Source organism: Haemaphysalis longicornis, unplaced genomic scaffold, assembly GCF_048455015.1.
Source record: "Haemaphysalis longicornis isolate Haplotype H1 unplaced genomic scaffold, Haemaphysalis longicornis Haplotype H1 scaffold_14, whole genome shotgun sequence".
In the NCBI taxonomy this organism is placed as follows: domain Eukaryota; kingdom Metazoa; phylum Arthropoda; class Arachnida; order Ixodida; family Ixodidae; genus Haemaphysalis; species Haemaphysalis longicornis.
The window spans coordinates 55058735-55075960 of NW_027526245.1; the positions used below are offsets into that span (position 1 = coordinate 55058735).

Here is a 17226-nt window from a genome sequence, read left to right on the forward strand (position 1 = left end):
TGGTGAATTATCTGGAGCCGAATAGGAGTGCCGCCTGTTTCGTTAACCAGCGGAATGAACCGTGCGGGAGGCGGCTGAACCAATATTATGTGTGGAAACCATTTCTAGGATCCGCTGACCGCTGGAAGTCTACATGATTGCTGATCTCATTGATAATATTGGTCGCCTTCAACTTGAAAATTGCTGCGCTTTCCCGGTGGAAGCATTTACAAGCCATCTACCACGGGTAGTGCGTTCTATTAGTTCGGGATACGCACAGTGCAAGAGTACCTCAAAGCGCAGATGTTGTTTATTTCGGTATGGCCTTCCTAACGGGCTGGTGGCCATGTGTGTTCCCGTGCATGCAGCAACCGTGGCCTGTATACTCTGTAGTTGTGTTCCCACTTCCGATCCACATCCGCATTCTCATTCCATGGCAGCTGCGCTGTTTTGAGCCAATTGTGCTGCATACCAAACGGAAATTCGCACTTGAGTTTCCTTGCTGAGCACTTCACCATGCGCAGTTTCATTAGGAATGGCGCTCTCCGTTATTTATTAGCATCAGTTACTTGGCAGAAATCACGGCGCTTTTCAATGAAATTACCCGTAATTATGCCACACGCAGCTGTCATTAGCGAGGAAGTTCTTGCAAGCCAGGCCGGATTAGGTGGGTCCCCTTCCACTTGTTTAGTATTGTTGTGTTTGCATGTCCGTGCTTTAAACTTTTCCGCGGGCTGCACTGCTTCAACTTGAATCCCGGCCGGAGGAGTATAACTGTTCTAGCTGAAAAAATATGTTGCACGCTACATCTAACATTTATATTTATGGGAAGTGGAGCGCGCCTAATTATTCTGGAGCCGCAATCTGGACGTAAACCAAGGTTACTCTAAGATACCGTGCAACAGTCTCTCAAAAGGGTGCGAACAATAACAAGCATGATTTTTAGTTGTTGCTTTTCAACGTTTACGTTCACTGCTCTTTATTCGTTCAGAGATATTACGCCGAGGTGGAAATGCCACGGACGCCGTCCTTGCCATGGCAGCCTGCATGCAAGTTGTGCAGCCGTACACAGCCGGTGTTGGCGGGGATTGCTTCATAATTTACTACGACGCCCTATCCAAGAAAGTAGGCTGCGTCGATGGAAGGTGAGAACGGCTGACAACTAACATCTTTCTGTTGCACAATAGACACAGAAGAGTTCTGCATATTGTACGTAAACAAAAACTACCCAGCAGAAGGATGTGGTTTAAATTTCTGCTCTGGTAACATGATATCTGGGCAGATTATGTGGGCTTCCAGAATTCAAATGCAAAGTCCACTACCCAGGAATAGACATGTGTAGTGTGCTTTCAACTTCACATGCAACAGTCCCTTAAAAAAAGATATGACAGGCTTCATGCTCAACTTCTCTGGGACTTAATGCAAAAAGTATGAATATATAAATATAAATATATATATATATATATATATATATATATATATACAGAAAGATAGGTCAGCAGTCTACAACGCCAAAGGAGGCATAGGGGTGTGGTTAGGCTCTTTTCTTTTTCACTACGGTTAATGAAGTAAACATTTTATTTAAATATACAGAAGAAAGAAAGAAAGAAAAACACGCGCCCAGAGTGGGGACCGAACCCACGCCTTTCGATTACATGTCGAATGCCTTACCAATTCGGCTATCTGGGCGACTGTGTTCTCCTTCACTTTCTGGGCTATTTATATTTACTAGAAGTGTATCTGACGCTTGAGGGTGGTAGCCAGCGCCACTCTGACTACACGGGGAGAACGGGAACCTTCTTTAATAAAGTCTCCGAAGAGCGTACTTGTACTTTGTGTGTGTATATATATATATATATATATATATATATATATATATATATATATATATATATATATATATATATATATATATATATATATATATATATATATATATATACATATATATATATATAATGCAAGAAGTCGACTGACACGTTTCCCGTTTTTGTTGCCAACAGTTTCGGAGTTAGAAACTCCTTCTTCAGGGCTGTATTTTAATTTCTCACATTGCGCCTTTATACAAAAACTTCTGTGAGGGAGGGTTACTTGCCTCATCCCTGCAGGAGAGGTCGCGGGTGAGGGGTGTTTCAACCAGTTTAAGCAAGTGAGGAATTCCGATTGGCTAGAAAGGTGGAAGGTGAGAGAAGGGGAAAGAACACGGACGAAAAGGCAGCACGAAAAACGTAACAAGAGGGACACAAGCAAATACAAGATCAAAAACAAGAGTGAGTCCTGCGCGCTCCGCAAATGGTGTAACAGTAGTCAGCAGGAAAAGAAAAGGAGCAGAAAAAAACAAAAAAAAGGGGGGGGATGAAGGGAGACGGACATAAGATGGCGACACAGGCATAGATCTTCGATTCGGTCAAACTCCAAGGTCGCATGCATGCACGGCCCGCCAAGTCAACACATGGTCCCCGCGCCATACTCGGAATTTCCTGTCCCATTTTCGGTTTTGTTTTATTACTGGTTAAACCTACAGCAGCTCTGTTCTTGGCGCCACTTCGACGAAACCGAGTGGTGCGGCAAAGCCTTGCTACGCGGCCAGCGAGCCGCGGAGCAAGTAACACTTGGATTTGGTTTCGTTTGCGGCGCATTCTTCGGCCGTTTGTCTATCAGTGGTGCGGCGGTCATAATTCAGGCCGCCGTGCGTCGGCGGGCCCGCGGGGCGCGCTCACAGATGTTCAAGGTCACTGATCAGACGGTGGTGGTTGCCGAACGGGCGGGGAAGAGGGGGAGGGGTGTTGGGGCGTTCTACCCGTTTGTTTTGCTTGACTTGGTCCCTAAAGCGGGGTTTCCTTTTTAAAGCAAAGCTTTTTACCTCTACCCCCCAAGGGTTCTTTCGCGACCGTTGGTGTCACCAGAAAACTCCAGCGAATAAATAAAAGAATTTACTGGCACCGCCAGGAATCGAACCTGGAACTAATCGACTAACAAAGCGAGAGCCCGTTGTCTTACCGACTTAGCTACGAGCCCAACGGAGACGGGGAAGCCAGGTGGGGTACTCACCAAGCACATCTACGGGTTTAACCCCTGCGTTCTCGCTGAATGCCACGTGAAAGCGTCACGTAACCACTCACTCCCGTCTTGCGGCCACGTGCGCACCTTGCTCATGTACTAAGAGTTACAAAAATTAAAGGAAATTCACATCAATGCATGGCATCTCACTTCTAGTACGCCAATATGCTAAAGCCTGTGGCCTCCAGTGTTCACGTAAAAAATCACAGCTCCTTTTCGTCCGCCCTCACGCCAAATCAAGGAATACATACAAATACTCCTTGATGGCCAGGCCATCACTCCAAGCCCCAGCATCAAGGTTCTGGGCTTACATCTCGAGGCTAACGCCAAGAGTGACGGCTCCTTGCAACGCCTCAAAAACAGCATTATTCAAATCATACACATGATCAGGCGAGTTGCCACCAAGAAGCGAGGCCTAAAGGAATCCGGTACCTTTCGATTAATTGAAGCTTTTGGCCTCTCGACAGTCACTTACGTTAACCCCCTGTCTTCTTCTCAACAAGGAAGACATAGAGATGCTTTATATAATGATTAGACAGGCGGTCGAGCAGGCCATTGGTCTTCTCATGAGTGCGTCCACACAGAGGCTGCTTAGCACGGTGCTCCACACAACACTGTGGAAGAGTTGATAGAAGGCCATCTTTCTAACCAGAAGGTCCGACTCATAACTGCGGTGGGTAACCGCATGCTTCACCAGATTGGCTGGGCAGCCTAGAATGTCACTCCTCTTGACGTACTCCCAGACTCTTGGCGACTAAAACTAAAGATGCTCCCTTTCTTTAAAAATATGAACCCCTCACATGACGAGGGTCACCAAAAAGCACGGGCTCAAGCGCTAAACACCACCCTCGCTGGGGATCATGCAGTTATCTACACAGACGCCTCCAAACATCGAGGGCAGCAATACGCCATCTTCGCGGCTACCTCCAGAACCAACCTCCTTGCGTGTACCTCGCTTAGGATCCAAGAAATAACAGCAGCAGAAGAGGCAGCCATCACCTTGACTCTCACTCAACCAGGGGTTCGGAGGGTAGGTAGTCACCGATTCCCAGCAAGCCTACTGGAATTACCAGTCGGGTTCGGTGTCCTGACCTGCTCTGCGCGTGCTAAAAAACCACTCCCCAAACGGTTTCATTCAGCTCATCTGGACACCCCCTCACGCTTCAATGGAGGGCAACAAATACGCCCACCCAACAATCCGGCGCTTTTACCTCCCGTGCTATGGAGCTGCACGAGGGCAGTGACCCGCTTGGCACGTTCAGGGAGATAACCGAGCATTATCGCCTTCTGAGACAGGCCGTACCTCCGCCTTACCCTGACCTTTCCAGAGAACAACAAACTACCCTACGGCTCATACAATCCGGGCTCCTTCCTACAGCCTACGCGTCTTCACGTAATGCATCCGAATCGCTACGACGCTGAATGTCAATTTTGCTCAGAAGTAGGAACACTCCGCCCCGTAATCGGGATGTGCGACTTTAGCCCTGAGCACTCTCCTCTCTTTCCGCCAACTACCCAACAAGAGCAATGGGATATGCTGCTGTCCAGATGCTGCTGTCCTCTACCTACCCAGCCTCAGCGGGTGGACAGAACACAGGCCGCGCGGACAGCATATGGGCCCCATAGAAGAAGGGATCACTCCCCAGGGCGGCACTCTGGGCCGTTCAGAAATCTGAACAGAAGTATTTCTTCCTCCTCCTCCTCCTTCTCTGCCGCAAATCTCGTAGCCTCCGTCCGTGGCGCAGAGACGTAGAAGTGAGATCGTCTAACACCGGGTTGGACCGTACTTTACTTTTATAAAAAAAGTTTCAACTCTTGTGCTACACCAATACAACTCAACCAAACACCGTTCATGCATCATGCATTGATTTAACCTTACCAAGAATATTTCTTTGAAGTAATAAATGGTGGGGTTAAGTGCATTTCACTTCTCTATGGTTTTACTATTTGTAGAGCGATGTGAGTGAATTTAAATGACGTCACATGGGTAATCGTTATGGCTGCCGCTTACAGCTTTGCTTTCCAACCACATTCACGGGGTGGATTGGCGCGATTTTTTTCCTTCTTGCTTTCTTTTTAAGTTGTATGGGTGGTCCCGGTTCTGCGCTCACCCCCTCCAATGCCCGAAAGGTCCCGATATTTCCGTCTAAGGCGCAGCTTTTTGTCGCAAAAATGAGAGGCGGCCCGGGTCCTCATTGATGCCATGGGTGAATGCCTGGAATTTATGTATAAAGTAGGACTCCCTCTGCTCGCGTTCGAGGGAAGAGCGGAAGCCGGACTGCGGAAGAGTGATTCTGATATGCTCAATGGAATGGTCCGGCAGGCGCATATGTTTGGAAAATGGTAGATCCGGCTGTGAGGTGACGTGGGATTTGTGGTTGTAGAATCTGAGTCGGAATGCATTCTCGGTCTGGCCAATATAGTCCTTGCCACACATTTCGCAGTGCAGTTTGTATACGACGTTACTTGAATCACAGTCGAGGCTTTCTTTTATTCGGAAGGGAAATTTGGAAAAGCTAGATTTTGCCGTGTCGGTTGGGGTGGTGAGGGGACAGATTTTGCAGTGCGTTTTCCCGCATGGGCGGCAGCCTGAGTGTTGTTTCGGGATCCCAATTTTAGCCTTAACAAGCACATCTCTTAAGTTCTTGTACCAGAGCTGCTGTAGGTTTAACCAGTAATAAAACAAAACCGAAAATGGGACAGGAAATTCCGAGTATGGCGCGGGGACCATGTGTTGACTTGGCGGGCCGTGCATGCATGCGACCTTGCAGTTTGACCGAATCGAAGATCTATGCCTGTGCCGCCATCTTATGTCCGTCTCCCTTCATCCCCCCCTTTTTTTGTTTTTTTCTGCTCCTTTTCTTTTCCTGCTGACTACTGTTACACCATTTGCGGAGCGCGCAGGACTCACTCTTGTTTTTGATCTTGTATTTGCTTGTGTCCCTCTTGTTACGTTTTTCGTGCTGCCTTTTCGTCCGTGTTCTTTCCCCTTCCCTCACCTTCCACCTTTCTAGCCAATCGGAATGCCTCACTTGCTCAAACTGTTTGAAACACCCCTCACCCGCGACCTCTCCTGCAGGGATGAGGGAAGTAACCCTCCCTCACAGAAGTTTTTGCATAAAGGCGCAATGTGAGAAATTAAAATACAGCCCTCAAGAAGGAGTTTCTAACTCCGAAACTGTTGGCAACAAAAACGGGAAACGTGTCAGTCGACTTCTTTCACAATTTTTATACTGGCCCATCGAACCTCATGATCTCGATATATATATGTATATATATATATATATATATATATATATATATTTATATATATATATATATATATATATATATATATATATATAAGCAGTAAAAGAAAACTTCTCGAGGAGCCAGAAGAAATACTTGAGAAAATGGTAGACGCACGATTAAAAACAAAAACAGTGGTTTACTGACGTTTCGACTGCGGGACCAGTCTTCATCTGTGTACTTAAGATGAAGACTGGTCCCGCAGTCGAAACATCAGTAAACCACTGTTTTTGTCTTTAGTCGTGCGTCTACCATTTTCTCAAGTATATATATGTATATATATATATATATATATATATATATATATATATATATATATATATATATATATATATATATATATATATATATATATATATATATATACAAATATATATATACACAAAGTAGAAGAACGCTCTTCGGAGACTTTATTTCCAACGTTTCGACCTGAGGTCTTCTTCCTCAGGAATGAAAGCTTTGGGTAACATCGTACGGACTCAGAGGGGGGGCGGTGCCCCGAAACACAAGCCACATGGGAAACAAACACACAAACGACCACACACACCATACAGAGCTTATTCTGCCAAAGGCAGGCGAAAAAGAGCCTTCAAAAAAAGGGGGGAAAAAGAAGAAGGCGAACGGAAGAGGGAGGAACAAGGTGGCAAGGAGGAGGCAAGAAAGAGGCAAGGAGGAACACACTGCATGAACGCGGGTGCAGGGGATAACAGGAAATGCGACAAGTTCACGGGTGGCGAAAGGCCCAAAAACATCCGGTGTCTCCGGCAGGGAAAAACTACAAAGCACACACCGCCACGAGCAGTGAGTTTACATGCGCGTCACCGGTACAACGCCAAAGAAGGCATAGGGGAATGGTTAGAGTATTTTTTTACCGTTAGTGACTTTACAATATTTTTTTAATAATTAAGTGAGAAAGAAAGAAAAACACGCGCCCCGAGTGGGGACCGAACCCAAGCCTTTCGATTAGTTCTGGAATGCCTTATCAATTCGGCAATCTGGGCGACTGTGTTCACCTTCACTTTCTGGGATATTTATATTTACTACAACTGTATCTGACGCTTGAGGGTGGTAGCCAGCGCCACGCAGACTAGACGAGGAGAAGGGGACCTTCTTTTCCTCCCCCTTGGCGTGTCGCGAACGTGCACAGCCTGTCATAAGCGAGTAACTGGCAGGGAAACCCTCTTAAGCTACCTTGGTATCAAGGCTGCCAGAACCTAGGCCCTCGCTAAGCTTTCGCACGATAATAGGGTTTGGAAATGAGGGACTCGTTAGGAAATACAGAAAGAAATGCCGGCAGTCTACAACACCAAAGAAGGCATAGGGGAATGGTTAGACTATTTTTTTACCGTTAGTGACGCTACATTACTTTTTTTATTAATTACGTTAGAAAGAAAGAAAGAAGAACACGCGCCGAGAGTGGGGACCGAACCCACGCCTTTCGATTAGAATCGAATGCCTTACCGAATTGAGGCTCAGGTATTGAAAAATTGCTGTGACAACTAAAGTTGGTTTTGCGGTAATATACCGGTTGTGTGCGTGACAATGAATATGTCCTCGTACCGGACCCACGCCCATCGTTTCGTCTGCTACGTTGGGGATATTATCACAAATTATCTCGTTACAAAGTTTCAGAAAAATTTGACGCGCGAAGAACGAGATGGAACTTTTCTGGCGAGGCGCATTCGTCGAGACCAGTACTTCCCCTCCGGTAATGAGGAGCAGTATGAGTAATTGTAGCGATTTGGGCAGTCACTGGACGTGCATCTTTGAAAACAATTTAGAGCTGAAAGAGAGAAAACTGAAGAACAAGCAGAAAAGAAGAGCGCTAGGTGGATGGGAGTGTGTTGTACTGGCATGGCTCTCCGCGCCTGTCAGCTTCTTTGATGCTGTTTTTGCTTCCAAGACAAGGTACACGGATGCAGTTTCTTGCGAAAAGAATAATAAAACGCCTAACGCCAAAGGGTTTCCAAGATATATCTATTACATTTGTATCTGTAAAATAAAAAAAGTAACTTCTCCGCTCTACCATCCTGAAAACCTGGCAACGTCACTCGCTTCCTTTGCATTATTGACACGTTTGGTTGTGAAAATCGGACAAAGAAAAGTATAGACCAATATCTACATTCTGGTGTTTTTTACTCGAGGTTACGTACTTTTTCCACAATATTTTAGGACCAACATTTTGCGCCCTTTGTATTTTGTTGTTTTTCTGTGTGAACACAATTTTAATATTGGCGCGTTTGATGACCCGTGCTACACCTCTGTTCCGAGGAGCGGCGTGTGTTGCAGTTCGGCAGGATAATTTCAACGACCTGGTGATATGTAACTCCGGTCGTAATCACGACACAGGGATGTTCTCGTTTTCCATATACTTCACAAAACAGTCACGAAGAAGGGTGATCGAACCCACCTGTGGTCAACGGCAAACGGCTTAGCCACTGAGCACGTCTTGTGGTCACACTCCTTAAGTATTTACACCTTGCCAATGTGAGGCCTTCTAGGCACATAATGAAATGCAAAACGTTCACACAGATCCGGTGGGGGCTTTCACCGTTGCGCATTGAAGCACTCTTGCAGCCCGATTGCTCCAATAACGTCGCAGCGATGGAAGGGAAAAGTCGTCAATATCACCTGCAAGCAGGCGAGAATAACATTACGTTTGGTCTGGTTTCTTCAACCTCGTACTCTGCTCGCTCTACTAGCAGCAACACACCATTGCTGCATTTGGGCTCATTCCTTTCCCCTGTTGCTACAAAAAGTGAATTATAGTGATTAACACTTTCCCAGCTGCTGACGGGATCTCCAAGACCCCTGTGTAGCGGGTGTGGAGAGGGCCTATCCGTAATCCACATACTCATTCAATGCAAGGCACTTGACACAACACGACGCAAACACTTTCCACAACTATACAGACAACACATCCCGCTTCACCCATCGTACTTTTTAAGAGACGAGCCCATATTTTTCATCGAGCGTGTTTTTAAGTTTCTCACTTATGTCAAGTTTCTAAATGTCATCTCTTACCATGCATCATGACAACCTGGCTCTTTACACCAGTCATCGTCATTACCTTGTGTTTTACTTTGTTTATTTTTACTGAAATGATTTACTTTTACATTCATATCACCTAAATGAACCTACCATACTTTGGCGCTCTTTGCCCTCAGTCGGCCTTGCGCCACAAAAATCCAAACATCATGGAGTTATAGTAGGTAAGTGGCATGGAGGGGAAAGTGCGTGAGCTGGTACGAAGTTCCAGGCACGTAAAGGAACAGAGGCCTGAATGGCATTGACTGCGCACAAATAACAACGGTTAAGAAAAATGATTTATATTAAACGGTAGGCGTTATCTTTTTTTTCGATTCAGTTCCTGCTCGGGTTTAGCATGCCCTAAAAATAACGGTTCCGCTTCGGGTTCAGTTCGGGCAAAAGCACCGGCTCGTTTCCGGTTTTCGGTTCGGTTCGGTTCCGGGTGGACACCATATTTCGCAGTTTTGGCTACAGCACTCAAACGTCTCCTCCACAATCCCCTACAAAAGCAGTCAACATCGTCTGGACCCTGTCCCAAACTGGGCCTCCCACAGTGGGGTGGCAGGCAACGAAGCGGCCAACAGTGCAGCATAAGAACTTGTTAGTGGTACTTGGCATACTCCCAACCCTTATTACAGTGCTCTCTCGGCACGCGATAGACCCCTCTCGTACCAAGAAATAACGGAGCATCACCTCCACTCCCGACGCCGCTATCGCTGTGGCCACTCATCCCGCACCAAGAAAAAGAATAATAATGTTTATCGTCTGTTTATAAACGGCATACATAGGTGAGTTTGCTGAAAGACGTGCCCTAGCAGACGGCTGTAAAGGGACCTCCTGTATGCAAGTACATACAAAAATTCCAAAAATGTTAGAGATGCAAGCTTCACAAAAATAAAATGAAAGTAGAACAGTGTACAGATGAACAAAAGAAGAAAAGTTACAAAATATACTAGTTGTCAAAATGTGTTTATGCAATGTTAAGCGTCATAAAAGGTAGCAAGAAAGTGGTGTTCTGAACGCCTTTATAAATGTTCGCGTTTCAATTTCACTAAGGAGCCTATTGGAGTTTGAAATTGCTGCAAAATAAGCAGTGTGTTTGCTATAGGTAGTATTCACATTTGCAGTTAAAAGTTAATTTTTGAGGCGAAACCGGTAGAATTGCCATTATTTACTGTTTCGTGGTGAAATATGATCGTAGGTATCAGTTTATTAAGTGATTGCTGCATAGGAATACCAAGGCTTTATTTGAACACACCGCGTGTTGAAGTAATCTATTAGTCGTGAGTAGCTCAGTAGCGTTGCCATTATAGCCACTGTATGTCATTATTGGTATCGCTTAGTATTGAATGGGCTAGATTTGAGCTGTATGAGTATGGTGACAGAAGTGCGTTTTTCTTTCGAAATAACCAAGATCCACAAACCGAAACTCAGTCGCATAAAACTCCTCTGACAAGGAAAGCTCGGCAACTTTCCCTAAAAATAGGGGTGACAAGAAAATTGTTGGAATAACGCCCTGAAAACATGTACGCAAATCGTATGGAAAATAAGCCAGATCCTGTGGTTTCGCGCATCAAAATGAGCCACATTTATGTGCCCAATAGAAGTTTGCTTTTGGTTTCACTGTTTATACTGTTTTATGTGTGTTTCCGGAAGCTTTTTTTCTGCTTTCCGGAGCTGGCCTATTATGAATTGAGACGGCAATCAGGACATCGGTGAAATATCTGACCATAGTAGTAAATGACGTAGTGAATGGAAGAAAAAGGTGAATAAAATTAAACTGATAGGTGTCGAACCGTGCCTTAATTTCGCCTCACCCGTGCCAACAAAATAACTGTAGTTATATTTATTTTTTACTCCAATATTTACCGTTTTAATACCTTAATAAATAGCCGCTGCTTGCAAGCAATGGCAAATCCCCACTCCCTGTGGAAGTAGGAACTACTTCATTGGGGTGAAAAAGAGCACATGAGCAGCCTTCTTGAGAAGGGTTTTTTAAATTTATGACGAAGCAATGACGAGCTTCCTTACTTCATGAGTGGCCTCAGACGTGGCCGAGGAACGTATTCTCGGGAAGAATTCAAAAGGAGCTGCTAATGGTGCCAAGAAAATTCACCTGCTTCCATGGTATAGTTCTGGGGGTTTGAATTCTTGTTGCATATTTTCGTGCCTTTCAAACCAAAAGTAAATCGCACCATCCTTGACAGTCTATTTAAATAAACTTTTTGTTTGAATGCCGCATCAACTTGAGTATTTCAATTTAGTAAAAGCCAAATTCAAACTCAACATCCCAATATTGCTCAATTCATGGCATAATTTTTATTACTTGTTGCCATGAACTTCCCCTTGCTCAATATATCTTATAATAGCTTCGACGGCGTTGCATTTAGGTCCGGTAACAAACTTCCGCTTGTGTCGGAAATTCGCGTTAGGTGGATACGTCCTATTAAAAAAATGCCTCAAATGTTTAAAAGACCTCTTTTTATTCATGTACAAGTTGTCCCGTGTAGTCATATATGAGACTTCGCTAGGGATTGTGTAGAGCTGCGAATTTCTCTGGGAATTTGCTTGCGGTCTGAAAAAGGTTTGACAAGCCTGTATATTAGACATGAATATACTATAAGGTGCATCTGCGTAGGTCAATAACGCATAACCCGACAACTCAGCATCGCCGTCGAGTTGGATAAATTTGTCTTTGTTTAATACAGGCCTATCAAACGAACCGGAATTATTAGGAGACAAAGGGGATTGGACAGTGATCAGTTATGTCGCTCTTGAGAATGTCACACCCACGGACATAAACTGCCTTTGATAATATAGGGCCAAAGAATGTGCTTGTGTTTCCTGATGAAAACGTCACACCAGAAAAAATTATGGGCTGAAAACCATAACCAAGAAAGTAATTGGTGTATCCGATAGTGGCTGCAGTGGATCACTTGCCTAATGGTTAATCTTGATATCACCCATTATGACGGCCTTTTATCTTCTAATCGATACTGTGGCAAGTGGTTGTTTATTTTACTGCAAAATTCTGACAAAGACGATATCGACTGATAGACGAAGCCTAGGTTGGTTGCACGGCCCTGAGGTAAGGTGAATTCCTCATCGAATTGGATACATACAGATTCACAATTTGCTATTGTAAGATTTAGATCCATTCGTCGCTTGTGCATAATGGGCGTAGATACGAATATTTCGGCGCCCCCATGGGCACTTGTGTCTCTCTTACAGTACTCAAATGGATAGGACGGAATGCCGTACAAGTTCTTTGCCATCAGTTGACAGCAAAGTCTCGGAAATGCATATGAATGGCTGCCAATGGTTTATCCTTGATAGCTATTGTGAGCATAAACTGTTGATATTTATTGAGGGTGCGCGCATATAAGGTGTGCCCGAAGAAACTAAATCTGTGAGGAATGAGTTTTGCTAATCAGTTGACAGGTACAGAGTCGTTTTGTGTGTAAACCTGTAAACCCGAAGCGCCATCACACCGCATGCCCAGTCTTTCCAAAAGCGTCTAGGTCTCGGTCACTGGCCATGCAGAGGGCCTTGCTATCACCAGGCTTTCTAGGCTTTGTATGCCAGTTGCTCGTGGAAAGGAATTGCCATTCTTTCTCTTTTTTTCGGAGCAGAGCTTTCCAAACAGTCTGTTCTTTTGATACTTCTGTCCTCCCGCGAACCAGAAATCCTTCGTACGGAGCTTATCCTTTTATTTATTTAGTGTGTGAAAATACCCTCAAGGTATATTAGCGTACATTGCAGAGGGGAGGTGTAATATACCTCAAAGATACCCAAAAGACACACAAGAAAACAGATGCAAAATTTCAAAATTAACATCAAGAGAAAAAAGAAAAGAAGTGCATGACACATGAAACAAATAAACCAGGTTTGACAATGCATTTTTAATAGTATGAGGTCAGCTATGCTTGTTAGGTTGGCTGGTAGACATTCCTGGTTGGGGGAGAGAAGGACTGAAGGTACCCTGATGTGTTACAGCGAGCCACGTTGACCTTTTTACAAATTATCGCGACGCGATGGTATAAATCAGGCAGGTACAATCAAGAGCGAGCGCACTGGCGGATTTTCACAGAATATTTAGCGTAAAAGAAGAATTCAAGACTGCTTCCGGCAGATTGCAAGGAATGGAGGATGTTAAATCGCTTCCATGACAGTTAGGCTGGTTGTACGATGATAGTTACCCAAAGTGAAACGAGATGAGCGGTTGTGAATGCCTTCGACTGCGTGTGTTAGTGCATCATGGCCTGGATTCCAAATTGCAGATTCGTGCTCTAATTGTGGGCAAAGTTACTTGGTGTACAGCAGTAACTCTAAGTACGATGAAGCCAAGTAAGAATTCTTTTTAGATGCGACTGTATCTCATTCACTCGCCTTGTCCCTCCCTACGGCGTTGTCCGTCCACACCCCTTCCCCCATACTATAAAAAAATAATGCTTAGCGGCGCCCGGTTTCGATCCCATGATCCTGCGGGCGGAACGGGAGGTACATGGTGCTCTTCCCACTGCGCCACAAAAACAAGACAGAATCAAATGCTACGAACGCGCCTTATATCATTGACTCATTTAAACTACGTCGAGAAGCTACTGATACAACGTATGATGGGGCAATGATTAACACTTGCAATAAAAGAAAAGAAACTCCCACTTACAGCAACAATGATGGAGTAAAGTTGGTTGCGACAGCGAAGCCCCAAGCATACCACTTAGAGAGATTGACCAAGATTGGCCAAAAAAACATAATATTAAACATAAAACATAGTAAACATACGCGTTCCCGACACGTTTCACGCGATTTCAGAATCAATCCAACGGAAACACCAAGTGAATCCAACGATGCGTCGCATCTGCACAGGGTTTCCCTCGCGGGGAGGTGGGCAAATTTTTGAGGTAACCAAAAGCTGGATTAGCCTTGGCGATTATGTATTCTATATGTGTTTTTAATAAAAGGGTGTTAGTAATGGGGACACCCAGGTAACGGTACAAATAGAATGATTCCAGGCAATAGTTGTGACGGTAACCGCCTGCGCACTCTAAGTGAGTACGGGAACCTCGCATGGATTTGCATTTGTTAGTATAGGTCCATTCTGCGTATGGGACACCACTGGGAAATGTTGTTGAGGTCTGCGTGGATGGATAAGTCGCCTTTGCAATAAAATTGGGTTTTTTTGCCCGAGAGCAGAAGACACGAACGATGATGTTTTGGTTTTTCTGGGACTTTGTAGGAACGCGTTAAGCTACGTCAATGTCGCTGTCACCAACTGAGCAGCCCATCGTAGATTCCTTTCTTTTCACGATGTAGTCGCACTGTTCAGCCTGAGTACAAGGAATAACCTTTAGCTCAATGTTATTCAGTCGAGAATAATGCTGAAGTCGAAGACACGTTTGCCCAAGCTCTCTTTCCTTGCATACTGCACCTTGTTACCTGCAACAAGACTGCCGTTTTCCGCCTTCGGTTTGTCCACAATCCCATTCAACATTTCTACGATCGAGACCGGAACAGCCAGTGCACCGTGTACAGATGCTTCGGCCGGTTCCAACCACGCTTTCTCTGATTTCAATGTCTCAAACAGTTTTTGAACAAGTTTATTTAGATTATGCGCGGATGACGCCTCTAGCTGATAATTGCCTCAAAGAGTTCGGCGGTAGAGGGCATCATGTAGGGTAGATATAAGAAACTGCATGAACTACAACACGTCATGCACCAGTTGCGGCAAAGACCTAGTAGGCAAGACAGTTGATGTTTTATTTATTTTATTTATTTAGAAATACTGCGATCTTTGTTCAAGATCTTAGCAGGGTGGAAGAAACATATTTTACATGAGTAACTTTCAGGGCAAAACGCACACAGAAACATACACAAATATACAGAAAGCAGAAAAAAGATGCATCACATGAGCAGATGCGACTCGAAAGCCTTAAGTGATTTTTATGTTACCGCATTGTTAGATAGTTGTTCTAATCGACAAAGGTTCCCGTGAAGTATGAGCATTTGAAGCAGTTATTTCGTGTATTGAGTGGTAATACTGTTAGTACATGTCAGCCACTTGTATCGTAACCAGTGAAAAAGTGAAAGATATTGGAGGTGTCAACAGCGTACTGCCAAGTAACTATTAATTAGAAAAATTTAAGACGTGGTATTCGATTGCTTTCAGATACTGTTGGCAGGTTGCTCTTATGAAGAAGTGCAGTTAGCGATGGGTGCCCGTATGAATTCTGTACAAACCTTACCGCTTTTTTTTCATTGTTTTTTAATTTTTTTATTATTGCTTTGATTGTATGGATCCACAATCATTTCCGGATGGAACGAATAATTGTGTTGTAAGCTAGAAGGCGTAGAGAGAGGGTTGAGAATTTTAAACCACGTCTTAAAAAGAAGAGTTTTCGAAGAACATTAGCCGTGACAGTATCCAGATGCTTATTCCAGTTAAGATTGTTTGAAATCCACAAACCCAGGTATTTATATTGGTGTCGTTCTGTCATACTACTGTCGCCAGCAGTGTAGATGTGTGAAAGAGAGGATTTTGTGTGTTGTTTTTATGAACACGGTTTTGTCAAAATTAATGCTCATTTGCCACTGCCTACACCAATCCACATCTTTTTCAAAGTCACAATTGACCTAAATTGACCACCAGCACACTCAATTTTGTTGTACAATATACAATCATCGGCGCACAGTTTGATACCAACTGGCTGTCCGTTAACAATGTTGCTTGTAAAACTCAAGAACCATAAGGGCCCTAGCATAAATCTCTGGGGAACTCCAGAATCAACACGAACATATCTGGATGACGTACGATTGAAACAAACTAATTGTTGCCGTCAGATAGGTATAAATTCATGCGACTTGTTCTCGTTTTTATTACGGTGTCTAATTTGTGCAAAAGTTTATTGTGAGAAACCGTATCAAATGCTTTCAAAAATACATAAAAATAACGTCCGTTTGAATTTTATTATAATTGCACTAGCAAAGTCGTGAAGAGTCTCAACTAACGGCGTACAGGTAGAATGACTGCGCCCAAATCCATGGTGAAATTTTTTAAGGACGTTACTCTGTTTGAGAAAATTAGAAATGTGATTATGTAATATATGTTCAAAAATTTTGCATAAAGTGAATAAAATTTAAATTGGGCGATAATTTGGAATACGCGACTTTTCTCCTTTTTTGTGTATCGGCTTGATTCTGGATGTACCCCAGTAATCCCGTAACCCACATTGACTCATAGACCTAGAGAGTAAAACAAATAAGTACTTAGCGCAACATGCTGCATAACGCTTTAAAACGTATTGGGAATATCATCTGGGCCAGAAGACTTCTTGGTTTAGAGCTTCAAGAGCAAATTTAGAATACCCTGTTCGGAAAGAACTAGTTCGGGAATACTCGGACAAGTCGCAGCAAATACAGGCAAATTGCCCTCATCCTTCGTGAATACAGACTTGAAATATTCGAATTGGTTGTCTATCAGAAATATGTTGTTTGAGCTTGAGGTGGCTGTTACCAACCGCCAAAACCGCTGGGGCGACCCCATGATTAAACTTGGAATCGTTGTACCGTAATAGTTTGATTTATCTGCAGATATTCGTAATTTTATTTGACTCGACGCTTCATTATTTTTATGTTTTGATTTCAAAAGTGCTTGAATTTTATCATTTTTTTAAGGCGCTGAAGTTTCCGCTGCAATTGTAACGCCTCTCGAGTAATAGAAGAGTCGTAATTGTGCGATTTTTTCGCTATACTAGGGACAAAACGTATACAATCGGAGACAATACCTTTAAACAAGAACCACAAATTATTGATAACACACGTGCTGTTATGAAATGTATCGTAGTGAAGATCCAAGGCATCAAGAACAGC

General features: G+C 43.9%; 1 long non-coding RNA gene across 1 annotated transcript in view; it reads left to right on the forward strand.

Annotated features, from left to right (window-relative positions):
- Positions 1-389: 389 nt before the first annotated feature.
- LOC144165287 (uncharacterized) overlaps positions 390-17226 on the forward strand; it is a 64016-nt gene continuing 47179 nt past the window's right edge. Inside the window, exons 1-2 of the long non-coding RNA XR_013321441.1 lie at positions 390-646; positions 971-1124. This is a non-coding gene — a long non-coding RNA (uncharacterized LOC144165287). The remainder of the gene's footprint in view (positions 647-970; positions 1125-17226) is intronic.